Source organism: Hipposideros armiger, unplaced genomic scaffold (assembly GCF_001890085.2).
Source record: "Hipposideros armiger isolate ML-2016 unplaced genomic scaffold, ASM189008v1 scaffold_163, whole genome shotgun sequence".
Taxonomy (NCBI): Eukaryota; Metazoa; Chordata; class Mammalia; order Chiroptera; family Hipposideridae; genus Hipposideros; species Hipposideros armiger.
Window position 1 is genome coordinate 289,792 of NW_017731513.1, and position 15,108 is coordinate 304,899.

At 39.0% G+C, this 15,108-nt stretch overlaps 1 protein-coding gene across 7 annotated transcripts in view; it reads left to right on the plus strand.

Moving 5' to 3' along the window:
- The window catches only part of RALYL (RALY RNA binding protein like), a 583,573-nt gene that overhangs the window by 243,470 nt on the left and 324,995 nt on the right, over nt 1-15,108 (plus strand). The window lies entirely within an intron of this gene.

The window sequence follows — 15,108 nt, forward strand, 5'->3', positions numbered from 1 at the left end:
GAAATGAAGAAGGAACTTGCATAGCCATTTCATCATATATGTTTTCATTCTTATGGTTTTGGAATCATATTTACTAGAAATACTTTTCTAGAAGTCCTCCACCTGGTCTATTTACTTTCTGTGACCTGGAAAACATCCTCTATTAATTAAGCCTTAAATCATTGGTACTTTATCTGCTGAAATGGCATAATGCACCATCATATTAAATTCATGATGAAATTAACATTTGCCTGGTGGCCATATTCAATATTGCTTTGTAAGTATGGAAAACCTCAATATGAGGTGCCTTGAGGAAATGGGAGACTAACTTTAATTGGCTAATTTTAATTGAGTTGAACATTACAGCAAGGTGTCCAAAAAGGCATTGTACTCCAAGAGGAAGAATGCTGGACTTGGCCTTGGGAGGCCCAGATTTGGGGGGTATCTGATACCGATGGACTGGCTGCCCTCAAGTAAGGTATTTAACTTCTTTGAGCGTCGTGGTACTCCTCTGTAAAATACTCAAGATAACAGTATTTGCCCAATCTATCTTCTCTAGTGAGTTTTCAGAAATTAATGTGGAAACACATATGAAAATATTTGCTAAGTGTAAGGCTCACCATCATTCTATCTTTTGCTTTCTGGTCAGGTGGTGTCTCCATTGTTTCTTTGCCTTTTTGTTGCTGTTATTTCAGTGTGATGGTGTTCTATGATTTCCCCCTCTGTCTCTCCTTTTTTTCTATGTTATATATTTCAGTTCTGGGTTTTTTTCTGAGTGGTCACCATTAAGTTCACGTAAAAGGAAGTTTCATATTTAGAGTATCCCGTTTTCTTCAGCATGCTTCCTGTCCCCATTTCCTTGTGCCGGTTCAAACCTTTACTTTCTCCCCTTTTATGTTTTTGTTGTTACAGACTGCTTCTATTTATGCTGCGAGTTGATTTTCGCACTGCATTAGCAAGTTGTCTTTTTCCTGTTTTTTTTAAAGTGTTTCTTTTTTTCTTCTTTACCCTGTATGTTATGTTTAAGTGTACAGTGTCCTATTTGGTGTAGAGGTCGCCATTTCCTGCTTCAGCCTGTCTGCTCATAATACTACTCATGGTTTTGTATTCTTTTGCTTTTTTGTGTCAGGTCGAATAGCCTCCTTCAGTATTTCCTGTAGTGCAGGTTGTGTGTTGGAACACTCATAGAGACACACAATAGTTCAGTGGTTGCCAGAGGGTAAGGGGGGAGGAGGTGGTAGATGAGGGTAAAGGGGTCAAATATATGGTGATGGAAGGAGACTGACTCTGGGTGGTGAGCACACAATGTGATATATAGATGATGGATTACAGAATTGTACACCTGAAACCTATGTAACTTTATTAACAATTGTCCCCCAATAAACTTTAATTAAATATAGAAAGAAAGAAAGAAAGAAAGAAAGGAAGAAAGAAAGAAAAAGAAAGGATAAGGTTGATTCACCAGGGAATAATGTGCATGCAATAAAGGGTCCCCCTTTTTAAGGTAGAGTTCTATTACTTTGGACACATGCTATAGCTTTGCAGACACCACCCCCGCCAAGGTGTAGAACCATTCCATCACCCCGTGTAGCCGCACCAGCCTCTACCGCCAGCAACCACCAATCTAGTTTGTGTCTGTATATTCTGCCTTTTCCAGAATGCTATATAAATGGAACCATACTGGGCCTGGCTTCCTTCACTTTTCATAATATCCTCTGAGACTCACCCATGCTGTTAGGTTCATCAGTACTTTGTTCCTTTTTATTGCTATCTGAAGAAGAGATGTTTTTAGTTGTATTGAAATACAATTAATCTATTTTGAGAAAAATTAAAATTATTCCTTTTACAATGTAAATTATGTGACTTGATTAAATGAAGATACACATCTATTAGCATAGAATATAGGCAGTAGCATTTTTTGTAGTTCTCTTAAACCCTGCACCATGATTTTGGAAATACTGTTCTGTTTTTGTTTTTTTCCCCCATGAAAAGTGAATTCCCAACAGCATAGTTTTCAAAAAGTATAACTTTGTGATGTTTGTAGTCACGTAGTTTGAGATGAAATTAAAAACAGGAGGTGGTTTTCTTGGAACATGTAGGATTGAAAGGTCAGAGTGTGATTGATTGTGTAGGATTTTTGTTTGTTTCCTGTTGCCAAAAAAAAAAAGAAGCCTTTTTGAGCTGAACAAGAAAGGTATAAAATTAAAGTAATTGCACACTTCACATTTTAGTAGCAACATGAAGTCTTGCTGGCAATTTGATGTTGTGCTGACATGGTGGCCTGCCCGCCTGTCGTGAGGCGCGTCGGATGTGAGGGCGGCTTACTTTTCCCAGGGAGAGTCGGCGTGAGCTTGGAGTGGCTCTTCAGACACCAGCAGTGTGCAGGCACGGCGCCAGCTTCTTCCAGAGCCAGCCTCTCAAAGCCCAGCGTTGCTCCGTGTCCTTCTGTTTGTTTGCTCCCAATTCCCTAGCCACTGTATATAATCAGGTGTGAGAGGGATGATTGCACAGCCAAGAATTATAATCAAACTTGGCTTGTTAGGATCGGAAACTTTGCTTGGCAGTCGCCATGGGAGCTCACCCTCCCTGACATGCAGATACCCCGTTCCTATCATAGACGTCCTCAGAGCAGACCTTGTTGATGACCTAGAAAGAGCATGTTGGTGCCCTGGGTCCACCATGGCTACTTTCCTGGGACTCTGGCCCTGACTCATGGCTTTAAGATCATTTTGTAAAACTGGGATGAATGCAGGGGCATCAGATCAGAATGTATGACTTGTCCACAAAATGGTGTTGATTTTCTAATTGCTTTTTACATAGAAAATCAAATGACAGCATACCTGGTGTAAAATATATTGAATTAGCATACTGCAGTCATTGCTATGCACAGAAATATGGATTTTTTTAAATGAAGTTTTTAATTTGAGGCTTTTTAAGGGAAGACAGGAAACAATAACAAAAGCTAGACATTTCTCAGTCTCCCATGTTATAGTACCACAAATTAGGACATACAGGATTGTAATACAGACAACATTCTATGAAAATAAACAAATAAGCATTCTTTAAAGCAAACCATTTTTTAAAGTATTTGAAAGATGCAGCATGGGCAATGTATATCCTGACTGTGACCATAAGTGCATTTCTTAACCTTTGCGAGCGTCAGTTCTGCGTCTATAAAACAGTCATACGAGCCTTTCTCAAGGAATTTATGAGGGTCCAGTGAATTATATTGGTAAAGCTCTTTGGATATCTATGTGGCTTGTAAAAGGCACTATGGTGTATTTGTTTTATGAAAGAAATTGATCTGATAACCCTGGATTGGACAGTGATGTGCACATAGAAATTTGAGGCTCAGTATGTCTGTTACGCAGAACCGCACACTTCTCAGTGGAAGCACTCTTTGGGGTTTACTCATGATGGGTGCTTTAATCTTTCTCCTTTTATACGAAATATCCTAACGGTTTCCCCCAGATCGCCTAATTTCTCATCCGCTGCTCACGCAGCTGCCAAGCACCCACATACGACTTGGGAAAATAGCTTTGTCCAGTCCGTGCCTTCGTTTGATCATGCATTCATTCATCATGCATCCGTCATTCAGAGCTTCTGTGGCCTTTGGTCTCTGTATACATCCTTCTGTGTGAGGTTTGCTGCTTCCATGTCCTCTGTTAAGGGACATAAATACATGATTTTTTTTTATAATAAAAGGGAATAGCAGATGCCTGGTGGCAGAAGAGAGATGAAGACACGAGCCCCAGGGGAGGTGAGAAGACTGGGGCACTACTTCCCCCTCAGAGCCTGGGGCAGCTTTCAATCACGCTGAAGAGATGGAAGGACTGGCAGAGAATTCCAGGCCAAGAGCAAGAGCGCCTGAGAACTCAGAGGTCACTTAGTGTTTGGGGGTTTGACTGGAATACATAAAGGACGTGTTGAAGGGCTGGGGGGAGTCAGACAGGAAACACAGTTAGGTCAGATGGTAACAGCCTGGAATGCAAGTGAGGGCTCTGCTTTGTTCAGTGGACACAGGTGGGTCTTCCTAGAGTGTATGCTCGAATCTGAAAAAAAAACGAACAAACAAGTCCAAGAGTTCAGATCTCTTAGCGAAATCAAACATTGCCAGCGTTTAGAGCCTGAACGAGGATGAAAAATATCTTTGGACTTGCTCATTCTTGCTTTCCCAAAGTCTCCTCTTCATGGGAACGGCTCCAAAAATATTTACTTCAGGGAACTTTACATGTGGATTGCCAACTGGCTGGCTCACTTACAAGGGTTTCATGAAATGGAATTGCCTTTGAAACTGTGCTGCAAAACCCTTCTCGTGGCCAGTGTGAGACCAAAATCCTTGACCCTGGGGAGTCACAGCTTTAGTTCTCTCTCAGCCAAAAAGGAGGAAAAGCAACAGGAAGCTTGAAATGAATTTCTTGTAATCTTTCACATTCCTATGCTTATCTACTGGGATCAGGGAGGGTCAGTGTTCAGGTTTCTTTAGCATAATCCGTATATTCATAGTTTAGTTTATTTTTGCCCCCTCCCTTTGCCTTTTGAAACTGGCTTCTTCAGATTTTTTTAAAGAATTAAGCTCTCAGTCTGTACTGTAATATTTGTGCTAGAAATTTTTAACAAGACTCATTTAAATTAAATACTTTAAAATAAAAGAGTGCCAAAGGATAAGTTCACATTCAGCAGATAACCCAGTTAGGTCCATGACATTAGAGTACATTTGCTTCTAGAAGGGGTAGGTTAGATTTTAAAACCTAACAATAATAATAACATTAATAATGCTTAATAATCTTAAAAATACTTTCATCAGGTGCTAAAGGAAAAGTTACAAATGAATTTATGCAGTCAGCAAACGGCAAAATACTCAAATACTAATTAAATGTATTTATTACTTTTACTAATCAAACTCTTTGAGATTATTTTTCAAAAACTGGATGTTTTAAAGAATGAAATCTACTTTAATCTTTTTGCTGTTTTTTTTAAATAGTCCTCATGCAATAAAGTATTTTCAGTACAATATGCAGCCACCTTTGTATATAATGTTTTCATGTCTGTGTATGTACATTTCTTCTTTTAACAATGTCTTTTGAGTTTTCATTAGTTAGCTATTAGAAAGCCATTGTAAGTTGAGGAAATGTTAACATTTCAATCTATTAAATGAAATCAGTGCCATTTCAAGAAATGAAATTTTTGTACATTTATGGGCTTTAAGCTATTATTGTTTATTCTACACTTATTACCTTTCTAGCATGTGACACCTGCATATTACTCAAGTCAGTTCCTTTTATCTGCAGTATTTGGGTTATTGGTTTTAATATTATATTGGGTTGTTGGAAAAGTCATGATGTATTTTTTCTATACTTTTCATTGCAAAAATGCGTCATGACTTTTCTGACAACCCAATAAATACTGTTATCACTATTAAGCATAATAAGATTGATTTTAAAAGTCTCTGCCTCAAAGAATAAAATGAAATTTGGCTTATTAGCATGAATGTGGTTTAATATTATTTAAAGTGATTTCTAACTGGGAGTTTTGGTTTCTCATGCATTAAGTAGCATAACCATGACAGTCTCTGTATTACGAGGTATGGAATGAAATAAAAGATGGGTTTCTTTGCTGTTTCAATAATTGATTTATTGCCAGTTTCACCACTGTAGGCTCCATCTTTACCACAAAATTTAAAATGGAAAAAAAGTGGAGGTTTAGTTGAAAAATTTAGTAGTGAAAAAAAAAAAGATTATTTCAAAGTGGAAAGGTTAAATCAGCTAGGAATAAAATTATAACAGTGCCTACTTTCCACTTCAGGAGTTTCGTTCTTCTGCCTGTAAAAGTTTTTTTTTTTGTTATTATTTGCCCAACATTATGGAAATCTTTGGAACTGTTTGAGAAAAAAAATATCTTTTTAATAAAAGAACACTTTAGGGAAAAGTAAATTTGTAATTATTTTCCCTACTACGGATGTGTGTTAATTAGATGTAAACTATTGTTATAACCAGGAAATGGGGTAATTCCACGTTTATGAGCCAATGATGTGGTGCTACAGTACATTTTCCAGCTCTTTAAAGCATTGTGTATGTGGAGTATGTTCCTCTAATGGAATTTCAAGCTCTGTAGGTTATGGCCTGGTAAGTACCTTTGCAGGTGTCGTGTGTAATGATCTCTCAGGCTTTATCTTGAACTTGAAAGTGAACGTTAAGTCTCATGGCATTGTAAAGCGACATCTCTGCAAACGTATCTCCTGCAAGTGCTTTTGCTGAGGAAACTTTGGGTTTTAGAAGTCTCTTTATTCGTTTAGACCAAGTTTTGTGTGGCGAATGTCATATGCACTATACGCTGCTATCTATTTCTTTGAAATGAGGAATTAGAAAAAAAAAACCACTCATGTAGAGGTAATTGCATTTTAAAGACATGTAGAAATGTATCAAAGGAAGTTAAACAGATTGGAAAAACGTCCAATATATACCTTTTCAAGGACGATAACTAGCTTAGTAAAAGGGCTACAGAGATAGAAAAATGCGTTTTGACATATACTAAAGAGAGGGCATGGCGGTTTCCTTTCTTTTATGAGGATTGTGAATTGTGATAAATTGTTAGCTGATAAATTAGACAACTAGAGTTCAGAGAAGTTCGTGGTAAAGAAGTGTTTTTTATGCCCAGTGGCTAAAGAAATTAATAGAGGTATGATCTCTAGGACTTTTTTTAAAAACCGAATGTGGCTGCTATAGTCTCATTACTTTGGGGTGGATCAAGTGTGTTGTGTTCATGAGTGAACACTTGCCAGAAAGCACAATGGGTTGGCGTGTTCTAGGTTGAATGCATGATATGTCAAAGTGCTAACTGTTTTGTCAAAGAAATTACAGTAGAGAAGATTTCCAATTTGGCATTAAGGTTATTAAATGATATGAGGTGAAATATAAATCGGCTTAAGAGGTCAGAAGGATTATACTAATAACAGGCACTCATTCCACAATTATTTGCCTTACTGTTACTATGTGTCGGGGATGAAGTGGCGGATGAAAATGGATACAGTCCCTGACTTCCTGCGTCTTACAGTCTGAGATGGAGAAGGCGGAGGGGGCAATAGGCAAGCGCATGGAATAGTCTCTATGGAAAGTTGCCGATGAGCGGTGTGCATGTGGTACTGGAGCCTGGGCTGGGGCTTCTGAACTAGATGGGGTAGTCAGAGGCTGTGCTCATTAAATGTGAAATGAATGTCCTCCTATTTCATATGTCCAATTGACTATACCTATCAAGGGAAACTTAGCGTTGAATCACTTCTCGATAACACTTTTTCTAGTCCGTGAACAACCTATTAAATAGTCAAAACACTTCTCAAGTTTCCACTTCCGTACACAATGACTAAAGGCTCCTGTGGGAAACCTGTCTGGCTTCCTGAAAAGATCAAAAATCAAGAAAGTTGGGAGTGTTGGAGCCATCATCTTTCATGTTCACTCTCACCAAATTGCTGTTCCTTCAACTCTTGATTCATTCCTCTTGAGGTTAACACAAGAGGTTTACTTGCTAACGATCCCTGAAGGTTTTGAACCAATGCCATTCCTGCTAATACGAGGAGGTCCCTGTCTCACATATATTGTCACTTCCAGCCCACGTTTGTAGCAAAGAAGATTCTGCAGACTTAGATTTTTCATGTGGTAATTAAGTCGTGCTTTTGGAAGATAGGTGATTCAGAGAGAAAATTTAGAATAGAGGGAACACAAGGGGGACCTCTGTGTTCCTTACAGAGGCCACGGACCCCATGATTAAAGTTTTGGGGTCCTGCTGTGGCACTCCCTCTGCTTCCATCTGATTCACGTAGCCCTTTGTAAAGACCAAATCTTACACAGGCTTTATTTTCTAGATGCAATCTCAACTCTTTTGGTTCTTATTGTCTCCATGATGGCTGTGTTAGGCATGGTGACCTAATTCACCGACAGCCTCCTATTTCTCTGTGTCATTCATGCTTCCATGTCCGGTTTTTGTTCACCAAATTCTAAGTGCAGGAGACAGTGTGTCTCCGTATTTAGCATCTCACCCTGCCTTTCTCACCATAAGCCCTCTCTCTATACATGTCTCAAATCAGTCCTGGTGACCTGCCGTCCCCCCGTGTGACCCCTTTACCCAATGGCTGAAGTACTCAGGAGTATTTGAATTTCAGTGAAAAGAATTAGATGGCAGCCTCAGAGAAAGTGACACTGAACATTTCATTTTGACTCTCAGAACCAAGACCATAATAGTGCTGGCATTGTTTCTCATAAAATGATGGCCAGAGCTATCCTGAACCGCCTCACGATTCAGAGAAGGGGTATGACACCTGTCAGCTGGGCTGAGCAGGTGTCGCCGTGGCCCACACCAGCATATCGGAGTAGAAACTGCTTGTCTGCGTAGGCGAGGGATCATCTTAGCTCATTTTCAATGTCTCCAATGACAACATTTGTTGAATAAACAAGGTTTCTAAGAATTTCATAGATAAAGCAACGTTTCTTTTTTCTGCTTTAAGCTCCGTTCTTATTTCTTTCATGTGTGAAGTCTTAGGAAAAGATTACCGGTAAAAAGCCTTTGTGGTACAAAATGTGCACTCATGTTGTAGATTACTAATATGCTTTAACACCCAGGAGTGTTATGGATGTTGATATGCATAGCACTTATTTGTAGCGTTTTATTCCTTAACACAGTCCACCCCCACATCCATCGAGAATGGACCAGCGGAACTCTGCTCAGGCCATAAATATGTCCTGGTTAGAGAGGTGAAAATATTGCCTCCCATGGTGAGAATTTATTGCCAAGTGCAGGAGAGACAAATAGACAAATAAATGGAAAGATACAAAGCAGCATAGCCTGCGCTCTGAAGGGGCAAGCGATGGAGCAGCAGAGGTGGGGAGGGAAGGAAACGTAATTAAACGTCACATGAAAATAACTGTCAAGTGAAGCTTTCCTTTGAGAATCATTTTTCACTCCAGCAGAACTACTAAGCAGTCGACCAGCAGGGTCTCCCTATCAGAACAGAAGCATCGATTTTTGCTTTAAAAAATTCAGATACTGTCCCTGTCTTAATAAGAGGAGTCAGAATTCCTGGGGATGGAAACTGTCCCTGTGTAATTTTTAAAAAGCTCTAGATATCATTTTAACGAGGCCTCTGAGTAGGTGACTATGCATCCTGTTGGCCCAGGAGAGTGCTGGCGCTCTCCCTGTCCCCTCCTTCCCGCTGTTCCTCTCTGTCTGTGTCCTCAGGCTGTTTCCACCGTGTCCCTATGTGTCTGCAGACGCTGCGCACCAGGCTCTGCACGTCCTCATACCCCTTTGTCAACAACCCCTCTATTAAAATCTCCTAAATCGGGCCACAGCAAGTGCGACTTCCTCCCGTTTCCCGACGACCCTGACTGCTTATTACCAGTACACATAACGGTCACGGGATGGCCGGATGCTGAAAGGAAGGTCCCTGTTTTGAATACACAGATCAATTCCTCCTGCTTCTGCCTGAAGACTCTATCATCAAAGATGGGCCATGTAGCATAGACCAAAAAGACAGTGTGGGCCACCTTTTCATGAACCACCAAAATGGCACAAGATTATTTTCCTGAAATGACTGGAACCTGCATCTAGGACTCAAAGAGTGCCTGGCATTCCAGAATCAATGATCTTGTTCACCTTGGGAAGCAGTGAGTGTAGTGATTTTTGAGTCACTTTATTTCATATCTTTAAGGTGGTTGATCGGTTGAGAGTTTTTGGTGTCTTTGTCCGGAAGCCAGTATATTGGTGGTATAATTAGTGGTGATTCTGATAGGAGAGGGAAAGTGTCGTATGGGAAGAAGTATGCCTACTCTTTGTCAGATTACCTGGCTAGCAACTACACTGTCAGCCTCCTGCCGAGTCTCATTTCTAAACATTATAAATGTGTGTCATGAGCCTCAGGTATTCAGCTGTTCCCCATTTGAGCCAGTCTCCCCAGAGGAGATTACTGAATCTTCTGAGAATTGGGAAATTTTAACCCCTGAGGTCATCAGGGCATCATGTTATGTCCAGCAGTGGTTGGAAACGACATTTGGTTGAAATTGGAAATCGCATGCTGAGATGAGGAAGTCACAGCTGACTTGAGCAAATGGATTGTGGTCGATGATACCATCACGGACGAATCTTACCAAAAAGAGAGAGAGAGAGCATGCTCGGAACTATTTTTGTTTCCAAAGGAATTGTCATAATTAAATCACAGGTATTTACTGAGTACTTAGGATATGCTGCCCTGCCTGACATAGTTCCTAATGTTTTTGTATTTACTCATCTAACACATATGAATGAGAAGGTCAGGGGGGTCTGACTGCTGACCCCTTGAAATAAGAATTGTTTTCAAACACACAGACTCTGACTATTAATTCATTATATTCAAAGCTGAATATAGACAAGTAAAGGGATGCCAACCTGCTCAAGAGATACCCATTTAATGTGTATTTCAAATTTGGAACATTAGGAAGAATAACTGGAAAAGATAAGACAGAAAGGTGCACCTTAATTGTGAATAGCATGATTGTGACAAGTCATTGTCCAAAGGGAACTAAAACGGGTTAAGACCTTGAGTTCGACTGTACAGTGAGGGGGAAAACGCTTCCTTTAAGAGATGTCTACAGGGTCCCCTTAGGAGAACAACTGCCTTTGTTTAGGAATGCACCTTAATGAGTGCCTTTGGCGTTGTAATTAAGGACTTCTGTTGGATAAGGAAGAAAAACACAGCTAAAAGCTTCCTGGGAGAGCCAACCCTGCAGAAAAATAAGCAGGGAGTTTTGGAGGATGGGTGCAAGTAAGTGAGGTGGCGATGGGGAGAAGAAAATTGGGAGATGCAGTAATAGGCTAGAGTTCAGAATAGGAGGAGGGTGTTGGAGTTCTGGCCTAAAAACAGACGCCATTTTCCGGAGAGGCTAGTAGGAGGCAGAAGGCCCCGTAAGAGCAGGAATGACTTTTGTTTCCTGACAGATTGCGGATTCCGACCACTAAAGCACAGCCGTGAAAGTGCGCCCGAGGTAGATGTAATAGCCTTGGCTGTGATTAGTTTCCTTTGCAAGTAACGATGACCTTATAAAGTGAGGAGTTAGTAAAACAAAGGTGCTCAGTGAAAAAGGTTTAAAGGAAATCAAATGCTTCCATATTACTTTCGTGTTTTGTTTTGTTTTGTTTATATTAGGATAATGTTTAGTTATGATCTCCAAGTGTGTTTGCTGCACAATAGATGCCTTGTTAACATAGCCCATTACGAAGGGCAGACATGGGGTTCCTTGTGTCAGCAGGAGGAAGTATGGAAGTCTTAGCTAGAACAAGATGTAAAAAATAATTCGAATTTTAGAACAGTCCATTTTTAAGACATTATTTGCACCATTAACATATCCATCACCTCTACAAGTTTCCTTCTCCCCTCCTTACTTGTTATACTTACCTCCAAACGTATTAAGTTATATACGTTCAATATGTACAACTTTTTTTTGTCAGTTATACCTCAGCAAAGTGGTTTTAAAAGAAGGGATTTATGGCTATTACAAATATATTTTTCTAAATCTCATTTTCTAGTTCACTAGATTATGTAGAAATACATTTGCTTTTTGCATGTTGACCTTGTATCCTATAACGTTAAAAAATCGATGTATTAATTTTCTGGGTCTTTGTCACATTCATAAGGATAGTTTCCTTAAACAATGGCGATGTTTGTCTATGAATTACTGACCATTATACTTTCCCCTTTCCAATCTTTATGCCTCTTATTTCTTTTTCTTAGAGTATTGCACTGGCTAGAAATTTCAGTGTTGAAATAGAAGTGACAATATCAGACATCTTTTCCCGGTTCCTTTTCTTAGGGGAACAAGGACTGATAATTCACCATCACATCTAGTCACATGAGGATTTTCACAGGTGCCCCTGTATCAGATCAAGAAGGTTCCTGTCTATTCCTAGTTTGCATTTTATCAAAAAGATATTTTCATCTATGTTCACCAAAGTGCTATTTGTAATAAGCAAATCCAAATATTCATCTATAAGAGAACTGGTAAAAATACGAGTGGATAAAAATAGTGGTATATGCATACAACAGAATACTCAGAAATAAAAAAGAAGGAACCATTGATACATGTATCCACATGAATAAATCTTGCAGACATCATGCAAAGCATAAGAAGATAGACAGAAAAAAAGTTTGTGTTGCATTTGTACAATTTGTACAATGACCTAGAAAAGTAAAACTAATTTATGGAGTTAGAAGTTAAACAGATAATTGCCTGAGACCAGGTACTGGGGTTTGGGAATTGACAAGAGAAGAAATGGGTGAACTGTTTTTCTTTTTCTCTTTTAGTTTAAATAAATTGATTGAAAAAATATTAAGTCAATGATCTCCTAGTTATGAAAAAAAACTAAGTCAATTATCTCCTAACTAACTAAATAAATAAGAACATGACTGAGCGTAGCTTGATTGATCCAAATTTCCAGTGATACTCAAGGTAGGTCCTAATTCTCAGAACCCTTGCAAATTTTCAGGTTCTAAGTACAAATACGCTAAAAAATTTAAGAACCTGAGTTCAGCGCTGCTTTATTAGTTCAATGTATTAATTTTTGAAATTGAAAGTAATATATTACTACATCCTTAGATAATCTCTCATTTACTTTTTTTTTTGTAATTCCTGAGCATTAGCCAAAATAATGACGTTCAATTTTAAAACTTAAAACCTTTGCTCTGGATATAATATCTACAAAATGAGCTCATTGAATCAAACTTTCCCTTTGACTCAAAACGACTGCAGTCTACTCAAGAACTGCTTTGTTCTTCCCGATCCCGAGCCGACAAACATTTAATGTCGGCTGAGACAGGCTTCTCACAGCAGGGACCAGAAAGCTGAGAATCAAATCTTACATGGTTGTTTTAGGACATGGAAGCATGTACTTCCCCACTAAGAATGCAGGCACTGGGGTTTTCCATTAAAAAAAAAGGAGGAAAGGAAAGGAGTGAGGGAGGGAGGAAAGAAGGAAGGAAGGAAGGAAGGACAGAAGGACAGAAGGACAGGCTGGCTAATTTTTAACGTATGTGAATAATACCTAATTTTTAAAAGGACAAAAACCTGAAAATTTTTTTTAAATGTTCTAATATTGTTCTAATGTTGTTCTTTATTTTGTGTTCTAACATTGTTCTTTCTATGTTCATATCTAACACTGTAGGAAAATTGGTCAGTTTATTCAGTAGGGGATTTTCTTTAATTATGCTTCCGCGGTCCTTTAGGACTTGACAAAAAACAGAAAATGAAAAATCAACTGGTAAGACCACGTTATTGAGATCAGAGGAATAACGTCTTGGTTTTTTTTTCTTTTTCTGATTTTCCAAACGAGGATAAAGGTAGTAGTACCCCATATTAGACAGCATTTTTGAAAAAAGCATCCTGTGTGACAAAGTTACTTCCATCTGCAATATTCTAGTTGGTAGCAAAAGTGTTTTTCTGGCCTGGTTACAATGAATATTTAGCACAACCAGTTTTGTTGGTGGCTTTTTGGTGTGTTCATTTATGTTCAAAGAATAGTTTTGGTTTTTTTCTGCTTAACAATTAAACTGTTTCTCTGTACGTATCTGCAAGCAAGTAGCCACTTTAAAATTTCATTCAACGTTTAGCAATCTCAGAATTCTCCATCAGCCTGAAACTGCCGACCCTCATGTTCCTGAAAATGCTCATGAGAAGAGACCCACAAAACACAGACATGCACACACACAGCTGTGTGTGTCCGTGAGTCTGTGCTCAGTAGTGTTTCACAGGACCTGCTTTTATTTTGACAAGCGCTGTAGGCAGCTGTATGTCTGCTACTCTCCTGCACTTGTAGATGTCAGATGATTGCCGCTAATCACTTGTAGTTACAAGAATTGCATCATAACCAGAGAGTTTGGTGTGCCAGGGCAGCAGTGTAATAGTATCTGCACTTTTATCACAAATAATGACACCCTGGCAGGTCCCTGATTTACTGCTGATAAATCAGAGTCCTAAGTAGACATACAGTGAAAAAAAAATAGCACCTGTGATTTTTGTGCCTAGATTGGTGAGACACTTAATGTAGGAACTATACTTGAAATGATTTTTCTGTGTTGTGTCTCCATTGACTTCCTCATGTGAAAAGATAGCGCAGTAGTGTGATTCTTTTCTGTCTGGGATAATTTTTAAAGATCTTGAAAATACATAAACCAGAGAATGAGAATAAAATCAACATGACATTCAGTCAGTATCCGTGGAGACGTCGCCTTTAAGATAAAGCCAAAATTATTTCTTCCAGTTCCGAATCACAGATTTCAGTGTTGCTGTAAAGGTGGTTTTATTTCCCTCCAGTGTACACAGCTACGTAACGTGCTTGATTCTTTGCTGATACTCTCAAAAGGTAGATCTTAAATTGTTTCCTCTGGAGATTACATGTGAGATTTTCAAACACCTGAGTGAGTCCATCACTTTCCTCAGAGCATCTCCTTGAGATGTAGTGTTGTAGTGTTCCCTCCTGCTGCCGAGGAGACTGGAATCTCCAAAGACCTTTGAGTGCTTGGGGTCCATCAGGCCTCGATGCCGGGACTGGTTAATAACGTTCTTAGGATGCTAATACTCTGAAAATTTCAACGTCACCTTAAACGTCCTCTGCTCTCTATTTAATAATCACAGAAGTGATTGGAAATCATTTAAATGATGTGCCTTTGTCCTGAAGCTTGATTCAGCCTGTACGCAACCAAGCAAGAGTCCCATCAGCCCAAGGGTGGGGAACGTAATAATTGATGAAGGGTGAGATGATTAATTGGGAGGGCAGTTATCATCAAGACAGCACAGGGAGATAGAAGCTATTATACTCTTGCAAAGCTGTTAAGAGACAAAATAGTCTGCTCTGGAATCGAAAGCCATTTCTGAGCAAAAGGCTGCTGTTTTTACATGCAATGTCATTTTCCAACACAAAATAGTTTTATTTTGGAATATTTCATATCGTCTTTCATTCGCTCATTTCAGGTGTTTTCTGTTACTGTTTTACTGTTTAGGTCTCCTTTTAGATAGATATGACTGAATTACATCAATGCAGAGAGGTTAAATGCTTTTTCTAGTTTCATGTTTCTGAAATGAAGATGCATTTTATATTGGCATATGTTTAAAG